Source organism: Tachypleus tridentatus, chromosome 8, assembly GCF_004210375.1.
Source record: "Tachypleus tridentatus isolate NWPU-2018 chromosome 8, ASM421037v1, whole genome shotgun sequence".
NCBI lineage: Eukaryota > Metazoa > Arthropoda > Merostomata > Xiphosura > Limulidae > Tachypleus > Tachypleus tridentatus.
Window position 1 is genome coordinate 120,056,765 of NC_134832.1, and position 23,854 is coordinate 120,080,618.

The window sequence follows — 23,854 nt, forward strand, 5'->3', positions numbered from 1 at the left end:
ACACTTTAAAAGAACTCCTTTTGGTGTAGCTTTTACAAACAATACTGAAGAACAAAAACTGATGGGCATGTATGCATTTTGTCAAAAACATTATATTTTTTTTCAACTTCTGTAACCAGACAAGTTAACTGTGTTGATACATTTTTGTCTGAGCTAGTTTAAATACTCTGTATTTCTTAGTTTATAACTACTTTTGGTCAAGGTAGCTTATGAATTATTGCAATTTCATATTATTGGTTTCTTTAGTTTCAAATCTCTCTCTCTTTTGGAGATTTTTTAAATTTAATATATGTTAACACCATTAGGTTGAAATCTGGGTAAAATAAGGTATTTATTCAGTATGTGCCTAGTAAGAATAGCTACAAAATATTTCTACATGTACATGTTATCTACATTTTGCTATGAAACTGAACATGTATTTAATTTTACCTGACTGTAACTACTTAGATGCTTGAGAAACATTATTCATTGTAATACATTGATGATAAAATGCATCATTAACATCTTTCAGTAGGCTTTGTATACTGATTTGTGTAAAATTAACAGCAAACTAAGTTAAAGCATCATGATATAAAATGAATACAAATTATATTTCTGTAAAGAAAACTTTTAAACCCTAAAACTGAACTCAATAATATAAGTAAGATTTATTTTGTGTGAATCTTTAATTTTTTACTGCTGCCTTTGTTATTTTTATTTGTTTGCAAAGTGGTGTTGGGAGATCAGTCATTTTATACTGCTATAGAGATAATAACATATTCCAAACTTGAATTATGGATATATTCTTCAATCATTCATTCTAAAAACATTTAATTGGTTTTAAAAATAAAAACCACAAGTTTTAACTAACTAAAGTTGTAAAAAGGATTATTTCTTTGTGTATAATGCTATGATAACATTGTAGAGTCTGATGAAATCCTTGGAAGTCATTAGGAAATCTGTTTTCTAGAACTTGTAAACAGATAGAACTTTGTTTCCAAGAAACTACAGGGAACTGTAGTAAGTGGGAAGGGCTAGTTGTGGTCTTATTGGATTTCTCATGACACTGCTGAAAAACAAATTATCTGGGATACTAGGACTTAATATTGAAGCTTTTTACAGCTTAAACCTAGTTAATATTAACACATATAATGTATTTAAAAAATAGAAGGCTGGATATGGCCTAATGGCATTTTGTTATGAGCAAGATCTGGGAAAACTGTGAAGTTTGAATTATCAAACATTTTATATTTGATCAATTGACTGTATGTTATACTGAAAAAATACCCTACAAACTATGATTCTTGAGGTTCAGTGTGCAAAACTATCACCAGAATACATTAATAGCACCCCTGGGGATAGAAATGGGGAACACATGAAGTATGTCCCTATGGTAAACAAGGGGTCAACTTTACTTAATAGTAAGTATCCTATGTTTACAATTATACACATCCTGGTATTAATTTTACTTCTACATCAACAAGCACCTTATTGTATAACATACAAGGAAATTAAACCATATATTACTAAAATTACATCAATTACATGTAGAGTTGTGTAAATGTTCTATTATCTGTGATAAACATTTCTAATGTAATTTGAATAAGATCTAATTAGTGTGCAGTAAGACTGGAGAAGTTAGCACTGTTGTATAGACTTCTTGTCTAACTTACTCTTTCTGTTGTTAATACTAATGTTCCAACTCCACTGAAAGCTTAATAACTTATTACAAATACTGTGACTACAAGAAGGCTAATTGATAAATTACTACCAGTACTTTACTTAAATTGAAAACTGAATATGTTATTGCTAGTTTTTAACAATACTGAAAGCTTACTGTTCTATCTTTATCAAAGGAATGAACTATTATTACCTGTGTTTAATTATTCATATGCATAAAGCTGAATAATAGATTGCTAACAGTATTTTAACAATGGTAAATGATATATTATTACAGGAGTATTGTAACTTGTAACCATAAATAAATTCCATGTAACACATGCTATGTTGTTCGCCCTGCCTAAAACTTATTACTATAGTGGAATATCTTTATAACTGAAAAGGCACTTTGTATTGGTTGTTCTCACAATTGCTTTATTTTAGTTAGCATTACATGTTATACTACTGTTGACTCATACTACTAGAAACCTGGTTTCGACATCTATGGTGGGTAGAGCACAGAGAGGCCTTTGTGTAGCTTTGTACTTAACAACAAACAACAGCATCACACATATGAAGTGCCAGATTTGCACTGACTTACATATAAAAATTACATCTGATATTGAGGTCTATCTGAATCATTCAGAAGTAATAGTGTTGTATCACTGATATCTATTTTTCAAATCTTATAAAAATATAGGTTCACTGTGTTTAATAACAGATACCATCAAAATGTACCATTTTCAGTAAAATCCCCTCCAACAATACCACCCATTCACAAATATATGCCAATCTTCCTGGAATACTTACCATGTTATTTGCAATGTCTTGTAAAATCAAAGTCTTGTATAGTTTGAATGAAAATATAACATTAAATTAATAATAAGATGTATGATATCTATATTGAAAATTAAATAGTTTTAGAAATAAAATATAAGTTGAAACTACAAAAATGAAAGAAATTCTACTTTAATTCCAACCAAATAACCCTAAGGAAAGTAGAATGAGATAAGATTAGAAATAATATAAATTTAGATCTATTTATTTACAAGTATAATCAGTACATATTACTAACATGTACTGATTATGTTTGTAAATAAACAGATCTTAATTTATAATTCACTGAATAAAATATTTATTGTGCTTAAATTACCATAAACTTAATGTTATTGAAATTGTTTCTATATTTTCTTTAATACTAGTTGTTACTGAAAAAATTAAGTACATGCATTTAGAAATTAACTAAGTTGTTATTTTTTAAGAAACTTTTCAAGTAAAATTTATGACATATTTCAAGTTTCAAAACAGCAAAAAGGAGTTTTGTGTTCATAACTTATTAGTTGAGGTTATAATTTTATAACCAGCTCCTAATATATATCATTATTTTATAATTCAATGTGGGGATATTATTAAGAATGAAACATTCCTAAGTTGTGTTAACATATGTTGTGTATGTGTGTCATATTTATAGCATTATACTACAGCATGGTTTCTTTTTAACTTGGAACACCCATCTATTGAACATTTAAAATAATTATATTGCTGTGGATATATTTGTTTTGTGTCTAAGTGGTAAATAAGAAATATTACATACTATAGTGAAATACTGTATGTAAATTCATGTTTATACATGAAGAACTTTGAGAGTGCTGTGAATGTCTCATATACTGTTAATATTGTTAGGTATTAGTCTAAAGTACATTAAGCTCAAAAAGAACTATCAGTGTACTTAAGTTCCTGAAATGAGTTTATTTGATGACTGTTTTGCTTTGAAAAGAAGTAAATGACATATTGTAAACTATTGAGACATATGTTAGTAACAAATACTAAGAGTTCTTAGGCTTTCACTAAGAATAACAGGAAAAATGTGTGTGTTTGAGGAAGTGCATTGTAACACATTTTCTAAAAAATGACCACTTTTAAAGTGATTAATTTATAAACGTGTATATGCATAATACGTTTAGTTCTTTCCAAGTCAAATCAGTATTCTCACTTACAAAGGGAATGTTTTCATTTAAATATTATAAATGATACTAAAATAAATTATGTTGATGTTATGCACTTTATGATGTTCAATTTCTATCTAATCAATGTAAGTGTTACTGGACAAGTCTACTTAACATATGAATGATAAGAGGAAATTATTTAATAGATATGTAATTATGTATCTGTTGTTGGACTCAAGGCAAGCTTTTTATAGCTGATATTTTCAGTGAAATTTTATTATGTACTGTTTGCACATACATTACATATTTAATATTTAGTGATCAACATCCAAACATAGATAAATATGTTTTTTCACATGAACAGGATTTTACTTTTGAATAAATTTCATTTACATCAGTGGACATTTGTAATGTGCCCTCCAAGACTCTGGTGGAGCTCTGGTGGGATGGCAACTCTGAGTTGTTTATTACCTTAAAATAAAAACTTTTATAAGTTTCAAAAACAACAACAGTATGAAGTCTAAGGTAAATTGTACATTACCAAGTTGTAATACTTATCTGTAATAAAACTTCATAACAAGAAAAAATGGTATTCACTTTGTCAGGGTTACTTCTCATTAACTGAAAAAACATGTTTGTTAATCAAAGTTCAATTGCTAAGAACTAAAAATAAACTGCTCGTATGATGAAGAATACAATATCCTACAAATAAACTATACTGTTTAGCTAATTTCACAAAAATATTTTATGAAATACCAGTTTGTTACATACCATGATGCATATATATCTTTTTTATTATCTTATATTATTATTATATATCTGTGGACTCAGCAGATAGCCTGATATGCCTTTGCTATAAGAAGACACACACATTATTATTAGTATATATGTATATATAATTTTTTAAATTCTCTTTGATCAACCTCATCAAGTTACCTACATAATAAAATTGAAACTGAGATACTTATATTTGAAATTTGTTTTCATATAACATTTTATTGAGATTTATTTGGGTAAATTAATACATAATTTCAAACTACTGATTCTAATTTTTTGAAGTATAGAAATATATATAAACCTTCAACCTGTGTAAATTAAGTTTGGCAACACCTAAAATATAGCTGAAAATAATTGTTCCTTATTTCTAGGTTAAACAGTTAAAAAACAGTGATTTTACTTGAGAGTTGAAAAAGCTGGAAAATTCAATTTAGTGTATTCCTAGCTCTAGGTGTCTAAACTTCTAAAGTGCTAATAAAATAATAAATTATTTGCATGCTTTAGCTGTTTTCTTTCTAATAATGTATTTGTTGAAGAGTTCTCATTTTTCCTTATATGGTTGTTTGTTTCTAAAACAGTTATGCCAGAAGGCTTTGTGATAATATGCTTCTTTATCAATCAAGTCTACCATTTTTAACCTCAACTAGATAAAGGTAATATCTCGATTGTAACAGTTTCCTAAGAGTTTTCTCTTTTATTTTACTAAAGTAACCAGTTTGAAAATTGCTTTTTTTCTTTATAAAAAAAAAACTCCCACTTGTACTTGCCTAATGGTACTTAAGGAGTACATTTAATGGTAGATTTTACCCAAGCACATACTAAACTCTTAGAAGTAAGAAGCTTGTTAATAGATATACATATAATTCAAGAACATTAATAGACCTGTTTGTCCATCTAGGCCGTCTTGTCCACTAAACTGAACCTTGAAATAAACATAAAACTCTCAAAACCTGCCCTTATCATTCAAATATTTATTAAGCCTCCTCTTAAACATTTTAATTAACCCTATCTACCAGATCTGAAGAAAATCTTTCTAAAGGACAACCACCCTATTTCTAAAACAAACTGGTGTGCCTGTTTCAAAGGAATTTAGAGGTAACACTTACAAATAAGATATAATAATACACGTTGTCTAACATAATATTTGCGAAATTTTTTTAGAAAAAGGTGGCATGACATCATTAGGCTTACGTGTATTTGTCGCTATTAAGTTTATTTGTTTTTGAAATTCGCACAAAGCTACTCGAGGGCTATCTGTGCTAGCCGTCCCTAATTTAGCAGTGTAAGACTAAAGGGAAGGCAGCTAGTCATCACCACCCACCGCCAACTCTTGGGCTACTCTTTTAATAACGAATAGTGGGATTGACCGTAACATTATAACGCACCCACGGCTGAAAGGGCGAGCATGTTTGGCGCGACGGGGATGCGAACCCACAACCCTCAGATTACGAGTCGCACGCCTTCACACGCTTGGCCATGCCGGGCCAATAAGTAATTATTAGATCTTATTTCTAAGAAATTTAACCAGAAGCTGTTGTTGTTTTTTTATAATTAAGCACAAAGCTACACAATGGGCTATCTGTGCTTTGCCCACCACGGGTATCGAAACCCGGTTTTTAGCTTTGTAAGTCCGCAGACATACCGCTAAGCCACTAAGGGGCGCTATTAAAAGTATGTTGGAATGATTTAATAAGAACGTACAATGGTATGAAAAGTTGGCTTAAATGTTGAGTTTAAACTTTTCTTTAGGAAACAATTGTTTGTTACGTAAAATGAAGATCAAAATACAGGGTAAATGTTAGTTTAATCTTGTAACACAAAATTTATAAAATAAGCCGAAGCACGGATAAACCCGATTCAGATCAATTAACGTTGATTTCTGTTACTTCTCCCATGACCCCTTACCCGTCAACCATGAAATGCGACTGAGCGTAAAAAGAATATAAACAAAAATGTTGATTTGTTTATTTTGAATTTTTCGCAAAGCTACACGAGGGCTATCTCCGCTAGCCGTCCCTAATTTTGCGCCGTTAGACTCGAAGGAGAGCACCTAGTCATCACTACCCACGTTCAACTCTTGAGCTATTCTTTTACCAAAGAATAGTGGAATTGACCGTGATATTATTACGTCCCCACTGCTGAAAGGACGAGCATGCTTGGCGTGATGGGGAATCAAATGCCCTAATGACTTAGCCATGTCGGGCACAAAAATGTTGAAGCATTGTAGTTCCGAATTATGTAACATAGGGATTTGCATTATTTTTATAAATACCATACGAAAAGTGTCTTTTTTATATCATTTTCAAAACTTTAAAGAAATATGCAAGATATATATCAACATTTATGACCGTAATGATTTATCTCACAAAATCAACTGAGAAAAGCTTTGTTGTAAACGTTGGACGCACAAATGAAAATTCATACGGTATACTTTTGTGGTATTCTGAAAAGCAGATAAACCCTAACAGTTTTCAACACGCATGTAATTAATTACACAGTTAATACATGGCCTACTTATATGTCTACCGTCTCATGAAACTCAAAGGAGATTGGTGACAACTTAGTTGAACATTGTATTCTCAAGATGGCTGTTATGGATATAAGCACTTTAATTAAAATAAAATACAGAACAACGTTTAGACATTCTTAGGTCATCTTCAGGTTAACCAGCTGTCTTGAGAACACATTTTTACTTCAAGTGGGTTTCTCATCATCACGAATTAGTTTAACATTACTTTTTATCTGCCGGTGAGTCTCATCAAATACTGTTGTTGTTTAACATTGAAAAAGTTATGAAGTTGCTTTCTTTGTTTATTCACATAAAAAGCCTAAACAAAAACTGATTGGTACTCATTAATAACAGAAGTGCCGAGATATTTTTCATTTTAATTACTTTCTTTGTGAGGGTAAATATCATACCGATGCCTGATATTTATTTTGCTTCTGGTTGAAACAACTGAGCAAAGCAACAACAGTGCAAAAAGTTCTACTACGTTATGTAACATACATCTGTTCAGATACATTTTGGAGTTTTTAAAAGTAAGTATCACAATTTTGTTTTGATAACTGTATATTAACAGATAAGTTTCATTCTATTTTGGAGTTAAAAGGAATGGTTTGAATGTTGTGGCTTATAAGCTAGATGAAATGAAACAAAACTACACCTAATCTTAGACGTTTTTATTAACAAATGCTGCACCCGTAGCATCACTCTCATATAGTATACTATTAAAAGCATGTATATATATAGAACAAATATTTTCCGACCAAATGGAGATACGACGCATTCTCAAGATTTCAATCGAATGTAATGCCAAACGATTTGTTTGTTTGTTTCTGAATTTCGCACAAAGCTACTCGAGGGCTATCTGTGCTAGCCGTCCCTAATTTAGTAGTGTAAGACTAGAGGGAAGGCAGCTAGACATCACCACCCCCGCCAACTCTTGGGCTACTCTTTTACCAACGAATAGTGGGATTGACCGAAACATTATAACGCACCCACGGCTGAAAGGGCGAGCATGTTTGGCGCGATGGGGATGCGAACCCACGACCCTCAGATTACGAGTCGCACGCCTTAACACGCTTGGCCATGCTGGGCCCCAGTGTCAAACGAAATAAACACTGGACATACTGCAGAATAGCATACTATATAGTTATGTATGTGAGGTATCGATTTCTACTTTTATTTTTAGTGATTGTTTTCTTTATCGTGTAAGTAAATTTTCGTCCTATCGTTTAGTTCAACCCTATTTTTATTTTCCTTTAAAACGTTAGTCTAGCCGACTTTTAGTGTGTATTACCTACTAAAAGTTATTTTCCTATTAAGTAAAGGCGAGGCTTGTATAAAATTATTTCGCGCTATAATGTTGAATGTTTACTTTTGTAAGCTGACGAGCTAACCAAGTGGTTTTATTTTCTTGTTTATCCACCCCGTGAGCGCAAGAAAGGAGAAGAGTGTGTGTGTTCTCATAACAAAGCCACATCAGGCTATATGCTGAGTGAACCAAAAGAAATCGAACTCCTGATTTTAACGTTTTAAATTCGTAGACATACCTCTGTACTAGTGGGGGACGAAAGGAGAAGAGACCCATTAAGACAAAGGGCCATCATGAAAATGGTCTTATGAAGTTGGGAAAGTAGTCGTTAGAACTTAAAGGAATAAAACAAGGAAGAATAAAGAAAATAAAATTAAATAATAATAAGAAATCCGTCTTATAAATTTATTGTATGATACGAACCGTTTCAAGGGGACTGGAATTTAATAATCCAGTGCCTAAGAAAATTGGTTGTGAGAGAAGACGAGGGTATCCTGGAGAAAACCCAATTTCACAGGATAGACACCGAAAAATCTATTTGACCTGTGCCTAGATGTAAGGCAAAACTTGAAATGTTGTTATTGTCTATGAATTTTAAGTATACATTTTTGTGCCTTCTATGCAATATAGGTTGTAAAGTGATATTGACTTTTTTAAGTGCACTGATGTTTTTGTGAAGGTTGGTGGCTAATTAATTTCGGTTTTCTGCTTTACCGTACTAGTTTCTAGCTAGCCTGCCTTTTAATAGCGGAAAGTCACTTTCTCCAAGTAACTGATCGGGTTGAATCTGGGATATCTAGAGGTCAGTCTTAAAATCCCGTTTTGTTGTGTTTGCGGTTTCTTCATGGTCAAATCTGGTATGAGGCCCGGCATGGCCAGGTGATTAAGGCGCTCGACTCGTAATCCGAGGGTCCCATGTTTGAATTCTCGCCACACCAAACATGCTTGCCCTTTCAACCGTGGGAGCGTTATAATGTTACTGTCAATCCCACTGTTCGTTGTTAAAAGAGTAGCCCAAGAGTTGGCGGTGGGTGGTGATGACTAGCTGCCTTCCCTCTAATCTTACACTGCTAAATCAGGGACGGCTGGCGCAGATAGCCGTCGTGTAGCTTTGCGCGAAATTAAATAAACAAACTTATCTGGCATGTTGTATGTAATTTGCCAGCCGTGTTTTGTTAGCGTCAGATTAAAGTTCCGTATGTTTTTGTAGTTGTGTCCTGTGTGTTCTTCCGCGACGAGTTTTAAATAGTTAGTCCCTGTGCTCAGTGAATCGCGGAGATTCTTATGTGTGTTACCCTTATGAGGCATACATTGAATCTCCAAGAAATTTGATATTATTAAACACTGCAATTTCTATGCTTCCTGATTTTAACTTTACTTTTCTGCGTTTTTGTAATGTTTATTTGAACTTTTATTAAAAAAAAAAAGTTCCCTGCGTGTTTATGGGAATTACTATTACTCGCCAATCATTGTACAACTGGATGATATTTAACAGTTTCTAAACTCGTCCCATTCCTATTAGCGGCTTTCTTGGCATGTTTATAGCAACAATATGGTTTGCATAGTACGAAAAAGTAAATGTATGTTAGTTCGGAAAAAGAATGTCGTTTACAAGCAATATGCATAAGAGAAGCGAAATACGTACGTGAAATGTGTTGGATATTGTGTTATTTATTTTAACTGATAGAGCGCGATCGCTGAGGAAGTTAAGAGAACATATGATAATTATCCTGTGTACGTTCGTTAACAGTAATTCAAATTTTATGGCATTGTGCCAAACACTATTACAAAAACTGTTATCACTAACTGAATATTGTTAATATTTATATATATTCATGTATTCTGTTACGCGTGTTAGGTAGTCTACGGTTTATCTTTTCTTATAAGCTAAATTTGAAATGTTAGAGACAAAGTTATTGTTTTCACAAAAGTCTATTAGCTGTTACCCCTTCTACTATTTCACCTAAACAACTGAGTAAGCTAATAGGTCTAAAGTTATCTAAATTTGATCGAGTGGATGTTTTTTTGGGTATGACTTATCGATACTAAGTTCGGGTATAATTATATAAAACGAATGGCACATTGTAAACCAGGTACTATGTGACAATTTAAAGAGGAAAAGTACTTTTTGCAAATTTCTAAACAAACTGTAACAAAGAATGATAATGCACGAATGATTAAATAATTAACAAAACGTAAGAATCTTACAGTAAACACCCCGAACTATCCTTGAGCCAAGTAGTTGACGCACAAACTATTATAAATATTGTAAACAATTTCTGCAAGTTTGTTACCGAGTTAACAAATAGACGATTAGAAGAAAATCATATGGTGTATTTCAACATGAAAAAGTTTATCAACCTGGTTTTATCTAAGTTACATTTTTTGCTCGGTTGTTGAAAAAAGTGAACTTTTACATACTTATATAAACGAATACAATACTCTTATTTCGCGTGTGTTGAACATTTATTTCAAAGAAAAAAGTTATTCATGATGAGCTACCTGAGCGATGCTGCGGTTTTCTAAATGTATAAAACTAACATAATAACTGATAAGTTAAATAAAATTATAAACTTAGCACCAAAGTGAATCAAACAACTACAGATATATTAAAATATGGTATGAAAGAGTCCCCAGAAGAAAAACACAGTGGAAAAAATGAAAATTTATTTAATTTATATGATCCATAGATCGTTTCGGAGTACACTTAATCCATCATTATTAAAGTCTGAATAGAAGGTATTTATATATGGTTAAGTATAAATTAAGTAAAATCTTAATTACTGGCACACACGTACGAAGCGGGGGGCGTTTTGAGAACGTTCAGCTGATCCCCATAATTTTGTGATATAAAATATTATGCTTATGTACTTATGGTATTTAACATTTCAGTTGTTTATGGTTTTTGTGTAAACAACCATGTAATTGTTTAAGTTATATTTCATGCAAAACTACTTACATATTTAACCTCACAGCAGTTACCTGATACATTTTTTCAGGAGGGTATGCCCCCATTAATGTAGCATTAGCATGCTTTGCATACTGATTGTGCTCCGCACAATGCATTAGAATTTTATCTTTCTCTCGGATCATTAGTTCTTTTATAGACATCAGAGGTTTAGAGGCAGTTTGACCTTTGCTCCTTCCTCGAATGTTATTTTAATAGAGGTTGGTAGACTTTTTTCTACTTTCCTTTTTCAGGGCCATGTCCATTAATATTATCCTATAACCGGTCTTGTTGAATGAGGTGATTTTTAATTGTACTTGTGGTACTTATGCACAATATTAAGTGAATGATATGTTCAATAGCAGGTATAAAGTATTCTTTAGCTATTTCTCTTAAGAGTGTGAAACTATTTATTCTGTTTTCGGGTTATATTATCGAGAAAAAATCACAAATTAAACTCCCCTCCCTTTTAAACATTCTGCGTACGTACATGATTGGTTAATATGAAGTTTTAAACATATTGTGAAGTTATAATCAGTAAATTTAATACATATGAATCATGAAGTAAACTAAAAATTACAAACAAAACATTCAAATTAGTAAATATAAGGGAAAGAAACAAAAACAAAAGTTGATACCTAACACTGTCAACAGAAAAAATAAATTCCAATATACCAATCACAGTTTCCACTGTGTTTGTCTTCGTTAGTTGCCGCCATTTTGGAAACATAAGAAGATGTATTTTGATTGGCTAACTTGCTAACATTCCGCCAAAAAGCTTTTTTCTTTTCAACTTTTCAGTGCTATACAAGGAGACAAGCAGCTACATTACGTGATGACGTCAACATCCTTCCGTCACTTTCATTTTTTTACGAGTTGCATTGTGAACTAACCTTTAGATCACAGAAATGTGAAACATAAATATAACTGACTATTAAATAATCGTTTTATATTAATTTGTGATTTATCTATTTGAACACTATTTTAGGTTCTGGCATGGCCTGCTGGCTAGGATACTCAGCTCGCAATCTGAGTGTCGCGAGTTCGAATCCCTGTAGCCAAATATGATCGTCGTATATGGTTGCTGTAAAAAAAAAAAAAAAAGTCTTTGCTAACTAAAATACCTGTCCACTCCAACCCAGTTGGGTTTAACATTGCAACGGATTAAAAAAAAGTTACGTGTGAGAAGTATCTAAGAGTTCTTTTGCGTATTTTTTTTATTTGTTATTATTGTTATTTTGGTGTTAGTTATCATTGTTTCTCGTTTTCTTTGTGATTGAGATTAAGAGATTGTAATATTTAGTAACAACCAGTGATGTCGAGAAAACCCACTTGTAGAGAATTATATATCTACGTAAAAAATTTTTCTTAACCCAAACGAGCCGTTTTTAGATATATATTTAGTAACAACGTCTCCGTCAGTTAGGCCTACTTAATTATTGATTGATATTTTGCGAAGGCCCTCGATGGAACAGCAGTATGCCTACGGATTTACAAAGTTAACATAATGGGGTTAAGTTCCTCGTGGTGAGAGATGGCCAAAAGTGGCTTTGTTCTTAAGTAATCAATATTTGTGCAAAACTTTACTGTTACTGGTAGTAAAGCAGTTGTTTGACATATGTCATACAGTAGTTGTTTTTTTTTAATCACAATTTGTATATTTCGTAAAAATGTCTAAACATTAAATAATTATCTGTTTTAAGTGTCTGCACTTTAGATATGTTGATATTTTAAATTTATAATTTTTTATGAACAAGCAGATACATAAACATCAATTGTTATCAGTTCTTGTTGCAGTAGTTACAAGAATTACGCATACCAGCTGCTACTTGTTTTGTATCAAGATCGCATTCAGTCTCCGACATCTCTTGGATTACATCATCATCTCTCATCTGAGGTGGTGTTATCTCTGCATCACTGTCAGTATCAGAACCTGTGCACCTAGATAACAGAAAAACTTTAAAATGGAAAGCTATTCATTTCTGGATTTATAATGTATATAACACAAACTATTATGTTGATACCCTTCACCTTCTTCTACTTGATACTTAAATACAATCTTGCACATAAATATCTCACAATTTGATAGTGAATTTACTATAATTCTTGAAATTCTGAAAGTTAATCAGTTTTGTTTTTAATCCTTGAACACCAGACATCTGATAGAGCTCATATTACTGAATCATTGTATGAATCCATTAGTAGCTTCAGAATATTTTATACCTTCTGTATTCTTGAATACATGGCCTCTGTTCTGACCTTTGTCCTAATGAACCCCTGTAGCCACTGGACCATCTTCTAGAGGATGGAACAGACTTTGGACCAAGAACACCTGAGTCAGACATTGTTGAAAATCTCTGATCTTGACTACCAACCAGTGAAGTGCTTCCTACTTGATCAGCGGTAGCAGTTTCTATAGGGAGGACAAAATGTTCAGTCATTGTGGAAAGTTAAGTTGCTACTTGCCAACACAGATGTATTAGTACAAGTTATCAAAAACTGTAGATGTTTTTGTAACAACTGATTCAAATTAGTTTTGATGTTCTATCTAAACAGATATTCAAAACTTATATCATTTGTGGTTTAATATGTTAATTTAGTTAATAATATGTTTAAAGACAATTTGTTCCTTCATTCTGAATGAGTGCGCATAATAAAGCTATAGATGTTTCAGTCAGAGGTAATGGATACAGTATTGATACATTATAAAAAGACTTGAATACAACATGTAAAAATACTTGAGGAAACTCTGAAAAGTATTAAACAATTAAGTAACTGCGTAAAAATTTAGAAAAAAAATTATTTGAATATACGTGATTAAATATATTCAGATTATTAATTATTGAAATTATTAATAAGATTGTTTTTGTAAAAATATAAAGAAGAATGTATAATATGTCAACCAAACTATATCTGTTATATCCAGTGTAAATAAGGTTTTTTTGCCCAATTACAGTTAGGTTCATATTTTGCTACCTATTGTTAAAGGTATTAGGAACTTCAAGAACTTACGAGGAACTTGGTATATGTTTGGAGCTGGGATTGGAGACAAAGGAACTCTCTCAGTTTGTACACATCTTTCCCCACCAACCTGGCAAAATTAAAAAAAAAAGAAACAGTTTTTTAACCCTTTCACTTTATTTGTTGTTAATACATAAAAATATTCATAAGTTATACAGTAACTCTTTTAGTTCACATAACCTTTTAGCTGAGCTGAATTTTGTAAATGAAGTAAGTATTCTTAAATATTCAAATTTCTATTATAGTAATGAAAACGATAAATTACACTGATGTTCAATAATAAAATCTGTGTTTAGCTTTTTCACTTTGGACTAAATGTGGTTTATAATTGTGACTGAAAGTTTCAAGGTTTAAGCCTGTGATATGCCCCTATCCTGCTTCTTGTTAAAGAGTTCTAAGCAGCTGTGCCTAAACCTGGAGTTTCTTATATAACTGTTTAGTCTGTGTATCTCACAAGGTGTGATTTCAAATGAAAATACCAATTAATTTTCATTTTCTTTAATTCTTTCCAAACTTTATCCAGGCTATAACTTGCTTTACTATTATTTAAAGAAACAAATATTTCCAAATATATATTTCCAATTATATTTCCTAGGTTAAAAAAAAAATCAGTTGATATTCAACAATAAATTGTTTTAGAACACTTTGGCAAACTTGGAAATGCAACTCCATCTTAATGCTAAAAATTATTTTTTTAACAAGTTGTGATAATCCTCTTGTAGTTTGCAGATAGCTCTTCCCATTTGGCCAGTAGGTTTTCCACAAGAACCTCAAGTAGCTCAGTGAAGACACAGTGAATTCCTTATCAGTACATAAATACCAATTACAAAGGACAGTTCATTAATACTGGACAAGCAATATTCACATGACGAGTGGCAAAAATAACCATATTACTAAACATGTGTAATACATGATTACTCATTTTAAACATTAAGCTTAGGGTCAGGTAGACTGAAATCCACACATTAATGCTTGTACACAAACGACCATGTAAACAAAAATACTAACTATAAAACTCATTACCTAACATAAATTTAAATCATTCAATATCACGTGAGAGTTGCATCATAGTTGAAGCTAATATAAAATGACTGCACAAAACGTAAAAAACAAACATAAGTTATTGTTAACATAAGATTTTTGTGTAAATGTAATAAGTGTGTATTGATATGATAATAATGTCGTAATAATTATATGCCAACAGATGCTTGTATTTGAAAAAAAGAAATAATGCTAACTTAATTTTTCACGAGGTTTTAATAACAACTAGATTAATTATATAAACAACATTATTATACAAAATAAATATGTATTCAAATCAACATTCACAGCTTTGATAATCAAAACATTTTACACTGAAAAACAAACATAACACTTGCTTGTCTCACAAGAAAGGGGATATCATAGGTGTGATTTCTGCGTGTTTCACCAGGTGATCGTGCGCTAGAAGGTTGACTCCCACCATCACTGCCATCATCTTGCGGATAGCCTGGAACTCTTGTCATGGCATAAGGTGATGGATAGCAAGTTGAATCTCGGGGACAAAACTGTATTTTTGTACTTAAAGCAGCCATGTTTAAGGCTTCTTTCTGCATCATGTGGGGATCTTAGTTGAAATATTAAAACAAAATTTGAAACAGGTTGAAAATGAGTACATTTTAAATTAAGCTACTGGAAATTTTTGGAACCAGCTTTAGACAAAAAATGAAAAACAATTATGTCAAATGTGTTTGTAATTATGAAAATTAAAAGCAAGTACAAAAAATAACATTCAGAAACAAATATTTGAAGTTAGCAAAACGTTTATTATTATAAATGGTAGCAAAATCAATATAAAGCCTTTTTTTATTTGTAGCTGAAGAAGCAGTCTTAGATTTCATGTATACCAATATAAAGACTCACCTCCAGCCTCCGTAGATGACCTCTGGTGATTATTAGGCCTATGTCGGCGGGTATGTAATAGGCAAATAATCACTGTAACGACCATCACTATCACAAAAGCACAAACTACAGGAATAATTAGGGTAAGCCATCTGTACATTTGGGTTTGTGAACTTGTTTGGGCTGGAAATGGAGGGGCAACTGTTGCTATAATTATAAATACATATTATATTAGGGTCTCCAGTTTCTTGCATTGTTATGTATTAATAGTTGTTTCACAACGTTTTACACACACACATTGTTATACAGCTGCTATTATATATATTATTTGAAAACTGTTATTAAATAAAAAAATGTAACAGTTACAGAATTATGTTATACACTTACATTTATTATAAGTTAAAAGTTATTAAATAATTAATTAATTAATTATTTAACTGATTTTATTTCTGATCAGTTGATGGTGCTTGAAAAGAAGTGTCCTGTATATTGCTTGTAAGGTTTTTACCAGTTTAAACCTGAGTGTTTTTGCTTCTCTTAAAAGAAATTTTCATTAAGGCAAAACTAACATATCTCAATGTTAAGTGAGTGTATGCATTTTGTGTTTTTTTCTTACTTTTATGAAAGGTTCAACAAAAACAATGTAGTCATAACAACAAACTGATATTTTTATATAGTCAGTGTATGACCGAACATTGTTTTGTCTAACACATAATACTTTCGTATGACAAAATATGTACCTATTCTGGCTCAGTCACGTGAGTGTGAACATACCTCCCTTCTCAGTAAGTGTGGCAAACACATACTCAGCATCAGTAGAGCCAGCACTGTTGTGTGCACTTACAAGCAGATTGTACCAAGATCCTGGATTTAAGTTTGGTGCACAAAATTCTTGTATTTGTGGAAGAACACTGTCTGAAACTAACTGCCATGTTGACTGCCCTTGCACCTTCATCTGGATCACAAAGAAGTCAACAGGGCATCCACTGGTTTTCCAAACGTACAGGTGCAGAACTACAAAGGTTGAGTTGATGGTTAAAAAACTGTACTTATCTGGTGCCCTGGGAACTGGAGAAAGAAGTGATGGAAAAACAAGTTCTTGTGAGAAAAGCTTGAAATGTTTAGTTAGCAATCAAGTTAATTATCAGTGTAAACACAATTTAATGAACAGATCTATTTTTAAAGGTTCTGGTTGTTTACACTGTTGAAGAATTAAGCATTTAAAACACAACTCAAATCTACCTGTTCCAGAGGTTTTCACAGAAAGCACTTCACTAGGATTGCTGGAACCAGCTGTATTAGTGGCCATTAGATACACTTGGTATTGAGTTCCACATCGAAGATCAGTGATAGTGTATGTCGTATTTTTCCAGGGATCTCAATAATTTTCCATTCATTTTGCTGTTCCTTGTAATAGATAATGTAGCCTAAAAGTGAAACATTTTAGTACATTAAGTCAGTTATCAATTACAAGGATTATATTTCTGAAAGTAAAATTACTGACTCACTAATTAAAATAAGTAAGTACAGGCTACAACTAAATACACCAGTTTTGAACTAAGTTATGACCAAGTAACTGCAAAGATAAGTATCAATAAGTTGTAGTCAGTCAGTTGTGACTTGCTATCCTAAAATATGTTTTTCATTACTCTTTACTCTCTAAGAGCTTTCTGATTGGTTCATTTATTTTTGTACACATACGTAATCCTACATTGTCTTTTTTATAAGTTTTAAACCGTACAAGTTACGCAGACTTTTAAACTTGATGACACAAGCAAGACTTATAAATGGACATCTTCAGGTCAAAATCTGACTTAGATATTGTTTAGAATAACAATGTATGGAGTATGTGGGAAGTCTCAGGGTGAAAAGTGGATGTTCTATAACCACTGTGTTTGTATAGTGAGTAAAATCTTAACTTTATGTTATTGTGAGTGTGATAAACATGTAACTGGCATCGATAGAACAATAATTTTTTATTATTTATTATATTGTGATTCTTGTAAAAATGTTTTCCCATGATAAGTGTACCATTTATTGAGTTTATGTCATTATAACTAAAACCATAATATACTACTAAAACTAAAGTATCATGTGAAACAGATGCTCCAACAGTCTGTTTAGCATTATGCTACAGACTTCCATGTGTTACATGAGTAATGTCTTGCCTAGGTAGTATCTCCTGAGTGAGCACAATCGTTCAGATAATTTTTAACCATATCAATCACCTGATGCTTTAAGTATTTCTGCAAGATGATTTACTCAGTAACACAAATTCTTACATTGTTTTTAAACTTAACTTATAGTCACTAACTAAATGAAAGATAAAAAGTGAAAAGTAATGTTAACCACCATGCACTTACTTGTACTAATGACTGAAAGAATAATTAGTGTAAATATTAATAACTAGCACTTACTTATAACAGGTACTTGATTTCTATCTTCCCAGTACAGATGAATAGTTCTAGATGATTTGGAAACTAACTTTAAATCTGGGGCTTTAGGAGGATCTAGATGTGCAGTAAAAAGCACAAATATCTTGAAAATGCAAGTTAAACATTTTCAAAATGAGTAAATTAGAGAATAGAGTATGAAAGTTAGGTTCTACACAAGGTTAGAATTATGCCTAAATCTTAAGTAATTAACTAACCTCTTGTTTTGTAATAAAGTTTTTCAACATTTTTTACTGACAAATAATTTTGTGAAATCACATCCAAGTTAATATTTATTACAGTATGAGACTACTCCCTAAAATGACCTTTGATATATGTTTGCAAGTTCATAATGAGATAACTTCCCCCACACCTTAATCTGTCTTCAACAATGCCACAATGCAGTTTTTATATTTCTTATTTGTATGTTTAAGTACAATCATTTCATGTTTTTCCTTGTAGTTTCATCAACTGAGCAAGAGCTAACTATACTTATTTTTTCTATTTTGTTGCTGGTACTTCAGATTCTTCTGCTAGCATTCCTAATTTTATTCTTTTCACCCCCAGGCTTCTTTTTATTTTTTGTATCTGTTTTGCTAATTCTCACAGAAACCTTCAACTGAGAAATATGGTATTCATGTATTTTCATCTCTTCCTGTCTCACACTCTCTGAATTATTCTAATTTGAATCATTTTTATGCCTCACATCACTGCTTAATTGTTATTTAACCATTTGAGAAACATTATTTTATCTATTCATTCTTTACATTTCTCCCCATCTTTATAACCTCTGTTCTGTCATTCTACAAATTAACTTATGCAGCATTGTCAAAGACTTTATTTACTTGTTATTTTGGAAGGCAAATGACAATCAAGTAATCAGATCCAGCATATTGCTATCTTCCTGGAAGCTACAGCTCATTATATTTTATGAGAGATCCTGTATATTGATAGGGAAGAAACACCTAATCTTTCATTTAAAGATAAACCTTTGACCTACTAATATACTGAGAAATATATTTGTATGACCATGAATAAAAAGGTTTTCATTATCTTATTTGAATTTAATTAAATAGTTACTTAACTATGTCCTTAGGACTTACAAGAAGAATGTGGTTTAGTTATGATCTGAAAGTATTCTTGAGGCATTTGCTTCAGTTAGTTTATCATTGGCTTTTCTAACTCATATGGTGCTAAAAACGTACACTGAAAATAAGTGTATGTCTCATATTCTGTTTGTGCGTCACTCACTCATCATTTTTTCCTAAGCTATTTGATTCTACATGTATTTTATTTCTGGTGACTAATAATGGGATTTTAGCTAGTTGTTAGTTATTCCTGCCATGTGTGAGAAAGATGTTTTACTGTTCACTCCAAAACCCAGCCCATTTCAGTGTGAATATTGTATCTAGTTTAATTTGAGAGACTTCTCTAGTTATTGGTCTTTATAACATATTCCTTCATGATCATAATGCTACCAACCTAAACCCAATATTTCATACCGTCATTCCACTCTAGACCAAACGTGATAAAGTGAAGATGGAGAAGACATGAAGATGAGTATCTTAATTTCAATAAAATTAACTCTCAATATATTTATTAACTTCCAAATGTGCATTTGATTATTGGTTAATCTCTTATGAATGCAACTTGATATGAGGTTAAACTGTCAAATTAATTTTAATTTCCAGAAAAGGTAGTGGTAAAAAACAAGTACAGTAAGTACATAAATAAATAAAAATCACGTGTATAATTCTTTATCCAAAAAACTGTTTCCAAAAGCAGAAATTGAAATCATTATATTTCTAAATGAAACAATAAATACTATATAGAAAGTTAGTGTTTATGTTTTTTACTTGTTTACAAACACTTCATATTGTATTCTTTGCATCAAAACTTACCATATTCTAAAGTTTGTATAAGTACTTCTTTTGATAAAGGTCCTCGTCCAGCACTGTTATAGGACTGAATGTGGATGACGTACTTGGTGAAACGTTTTAGATTGGTTAAGGTGTACATCTGTTTTTCTTCTCCAGTTGCCTCTACAGTTTTGTAGGTGAAACCATTATTTGATTCCCAGATCTTATAACCAATATAGTATCCTTCCACTGTATCTGATGTGGGTGGCTAAAAATATATAAAATATTTTTGTACTTCTTTGTTCTTCAAATTTAAAATAAGTTGATAATACTTTTCACACTTTCAACTGCTTTGTTCAAATAGTTTTAGAACAATTACTCTTTAGTTACTATTAATTTAAATGAACTCAGTTACAGGTTCCATTCATTACTAGTAAGTTCATCTGATTTTTTAAAATTTTCTTAAATTGCATATTTAAATTATTTATTTTCCTACAGATATTTTTTGGTAAATATTGCAACTACTATTGTTTAATAAACTGAAGTGGTTAACACTTTTAACTTCACAACTCAGTATGAGTCACATGTACTTACAATTCTGCCATAACCAAAACTGACTGTGCACCTTTGGTAAATAATGCAATAATACAGAACAAATTACATTACAAACAGCATTAACATTTCACTAGCAAGAAGTGATGAATTTGAAGAGTTTCAACATATCAAAAATAAATAAAGGTGACAGTAAAGCTTATATCTAAGTAAGGATCACAAGCAAGATTGGCATACAAGGTAATAGTTTTTCCATATAATGTGCATGACTTAGCCTTTTTTGACCTAGAAATAAACTAATATCCAAAATTTATAAAGAATAATTCACATACCTGTTCTTACCTTACCTATGTTGTTCTATAGTTAGTGAGCAGTAATATATAAAAAGTTGAAATTTGATCTCAACATCTATTATATGTTGAGTATTTATATATTAAATTTAGTAACTCTTAGCCACATGCTGCTTGGTAGTTAAGAAGTAAGCTTGAGAACTTAAATCACTAAAATTTAGGATTCATTCCACGTTCTGGGCAGAGCATACAAATAATGTGCAGCTTTTAAATTTCAAGTAAAGCACTATTTCTGTTTTAGAAGTCAATACCAAGTTTGTTTGTTTTTATACTAATTAACAGCTCAGTTTGAAAAGTGCATGGAGACATATCATAAACTTGCAGAAATATTGATATTCTATAGGATTTGATGCCAGCTTGTTGCAATGATTAGTGCATTTACTTTTTTTTAAGATAACTTCATCACTGGAAGTATGCTTAGACACACACAGACAAAGAAGCAAATGTACGGCAGTGAATACTCTACTAATAGCATTACTACAAACATGCAGGGAGGAATACTGTAGTGATCAGTAAGGTTTAATTAATTATTGTGAAAAAGTATGGCACACAGGTTAAACCTTAGAGCATGAAATAAATTAAATTTAAGAAAAAATTAAAAAAGAATATGAAATTTACCTTCCATGTAACCTGCAGTGAGTGAGAGCTTGTTGGTTCTACTTGTATGCCATTAACTGGTGTTGTAGGAGCTGCAAAATACATTCAACGTATATTCTGTATCAGAAATGATTGTGTTTTATTGAATACAATTGCTGTCTTTTCTTACTTTTAAAATAGAGTTTTTAACCATAACATTGTAAGTTGAGGATACAGAAATTGCCATATTTTATAGGTCACTTTGAACAAGGTAAAATTTGCTAGACCAATTATCCATGTAAAACCTTGTGTAAGTTTAGGGTTCAATGTATGTATACTGCTTTCATAAATGTAATAAAATTCTAAAATGTTGTTTTAATATTGATGAAAAGTGTTTCCAAAGCAAGGCCACTTTTTCTCAGAGCCATTCTATTTCAACCATGATTCAAATTGCAATAATGGTTTTAAACATGGTTCATGACATCTAGAGCTCTCCACTCATTTAATTAGAACAATAATAGATATTCTGAAACTATATATTTCTTATGGTATTTGTTGGTTGACATCTGATGAGTCATATTTAAGCATGTCAATTACTGAAGAAATCTATGACAGTGAAATTGGTTAAAATGAGAATAATAAGTGTTTTATTCTTATTATTCCTTGTGTTTCAAAGTTTTACTGTCCCTTTTTAACTGAGTTCTAACATTTTTGAATGCTATCCCTTTTTTGGTCATTTTATCTTTAACAGGAAACACTGTAACTACATCAATAACATTATGTACACACAGACCCCATCAGAGGTTCAGAGAGGTCCATACCACTTCTATCTTTGAAGATCTTGCTATATTGAAAAATAAAAAAAGTGTTTAATTTGTCTATATAATTTGCAGTTCTAAACTAAGAGTGTGGGTTACATTTTGGTATGATTGGGAGAACAAAAAAACAAGTCACAAAACTTAATAAATGCAGAAACATAACAAGTGTCTAAACTTGAGGATCCCCTTTGAGCTAAGTAGCTCCCTTCCCAACTCTCCTGTAATTAGCCTGTGCACACATTACAAATCTTCAAACCTTGTAATTCAAACTGAGATTAGGATAAAAAATGGCTTTCAAACAAGTCTTAACTTCCATCAGAATCTTGATACACAGACAGAGGAAAAAACTCCTTAATAATTGAGAAATGTTTTAATATTTTTTTTATTACTACTTACAATATAGAAGAAAACAGTTTAATATTCTGTAATAATATGTTAGAGCATTTAACTCATTTATAAGAAGCCATTTACCTGCTTTTTCAGTAGTAAAGGCTAAGACTTTACTTGGTGGCCCATCTCCAAGGGAATTTTTAGCCACAATTCTAATTTTGTAAGACATCTGAGGAGATAATCCTTCTACAGTGGCTTCAGTTTTCATGTTTGAAACAGACAGAACTGATTGCTCTCCTGTCCATTCCTCTTATAAGAAAAATAACATTATTCATATTCAGTAATGTACTAATAGAGCAACATATTCTGGTAATTGTGTGAACCAGAATCTACATCTCATATTTTGAATGAGACCAGAAACAAAAGTTCCATAGACTGTTGTGATTAAATTATTTTAGGGTGTTTCAAGCAGTAATGTTGAACTGTATATATAATTTGCCATAAACCTAAATTTACAATATAGAACACATACTTTTATAGCATAATCCTGTTATTATATAAAAATCTCTCCATCTAACACCAAAGTCCATAAATAATGTTTTACATAGCCCTGTAGTTTAACTAAAATGCACTAGAAAGTAAATTGGATGAGTTTTACAATAAATATGTTTTGTCATGTTTCATCTCTTGCAGGATTGAAACTTTATGTGCATTATGTAGAAATAAGATTATTTGTTTTTTGTTGTTCTTTGTTAAATATAATGTGCACATGCACTTGAGTTTGGTAATTTTTATTTCTACTTTGAATAAAATAAATATAAACCTTAAATTTTTTTTCCCTTTTGGTGATTATTTCATTTCATAATTAATTAATTAAATGGTATGTTACATTTAAAAGCTAACAAAGACATA

The 23,854-nt window shown here is 31.3% G+C and overlaps 1 long non-coding RNA gene and 1 pseudogene across 14 annotated transcripts in view; one reads left to right on the plus strand and one right to left on the minus strand.

Annotated features, from left to right (window-relative positions):
* The first annotated feature begins 253 nt into the window (after window positions 1-253).
* LOC143223354 (uncharacterized) lies at window positions 254-23,771 on the plus strand. 13 transcript variants are annotated; one of them, XR_013012862.1, is made up of 4 exons: window positions 254-1,400; window positions 16,000-16,168; window positions 20,398-20,509; window positions 21,612-23,771. It is a non-coding gene; the product is annotated as an uncharacterized LOC143223354 (long non-coding RNA). The 13 variants fall into 13 exon arrangements; XR_013012872.1 differs by lacking the exon at window positions 254-1,400 and adding an exon at window positions 11,990-12,297 and having other exon boundaries at window positions 13,407-16,168; window positions 20,398-20,513; XR_013012860.1 differs by having other exon boundaries at window positions 20,398-23,771.
* Window positions 3,845-23,854, minus strand: part of LOC143223351 (cell adhesion molecule Dscam1-like) — an 87,748-nt pseudogene continuing 67,738 nt past the window's right edge. The window contains exons 15-26 of the transcript XR_013012859.1: window positions 23,084-23,251; window positions 21,837-21,907; window positions 20,359-20,584; window positions 18,443-18,535; window positions 17,268-17,452; window positions 16,800-17,093; window positions 16,047-16,232; window positions 15,524-15,750; window positions 14,136-14,214; window positions 13,347-13,536; window positions 12,943-13,064; window positions 3,845-4,055 (exon numbers count right to left, since the gene is read on the minus strand). The product of XR_013012859.1 is annotated as a cell adhesion molecule Dscam1-like (transcript). The remainder of the gene's footprint in view (window positions 4,056-12,942; window positions 13,065-13,346; window positions 13,537-14,135; window positions 14,215-15,523; window positions 15,751-16,046; window positions 16,233-16,799; window positions 17,094-17,267; window positions 17,453-18,442; window positions 18,536-20,358; window positions 20,585-21,836; window positions 21,908-23,083; window positions 23,252-23,854) is intronic.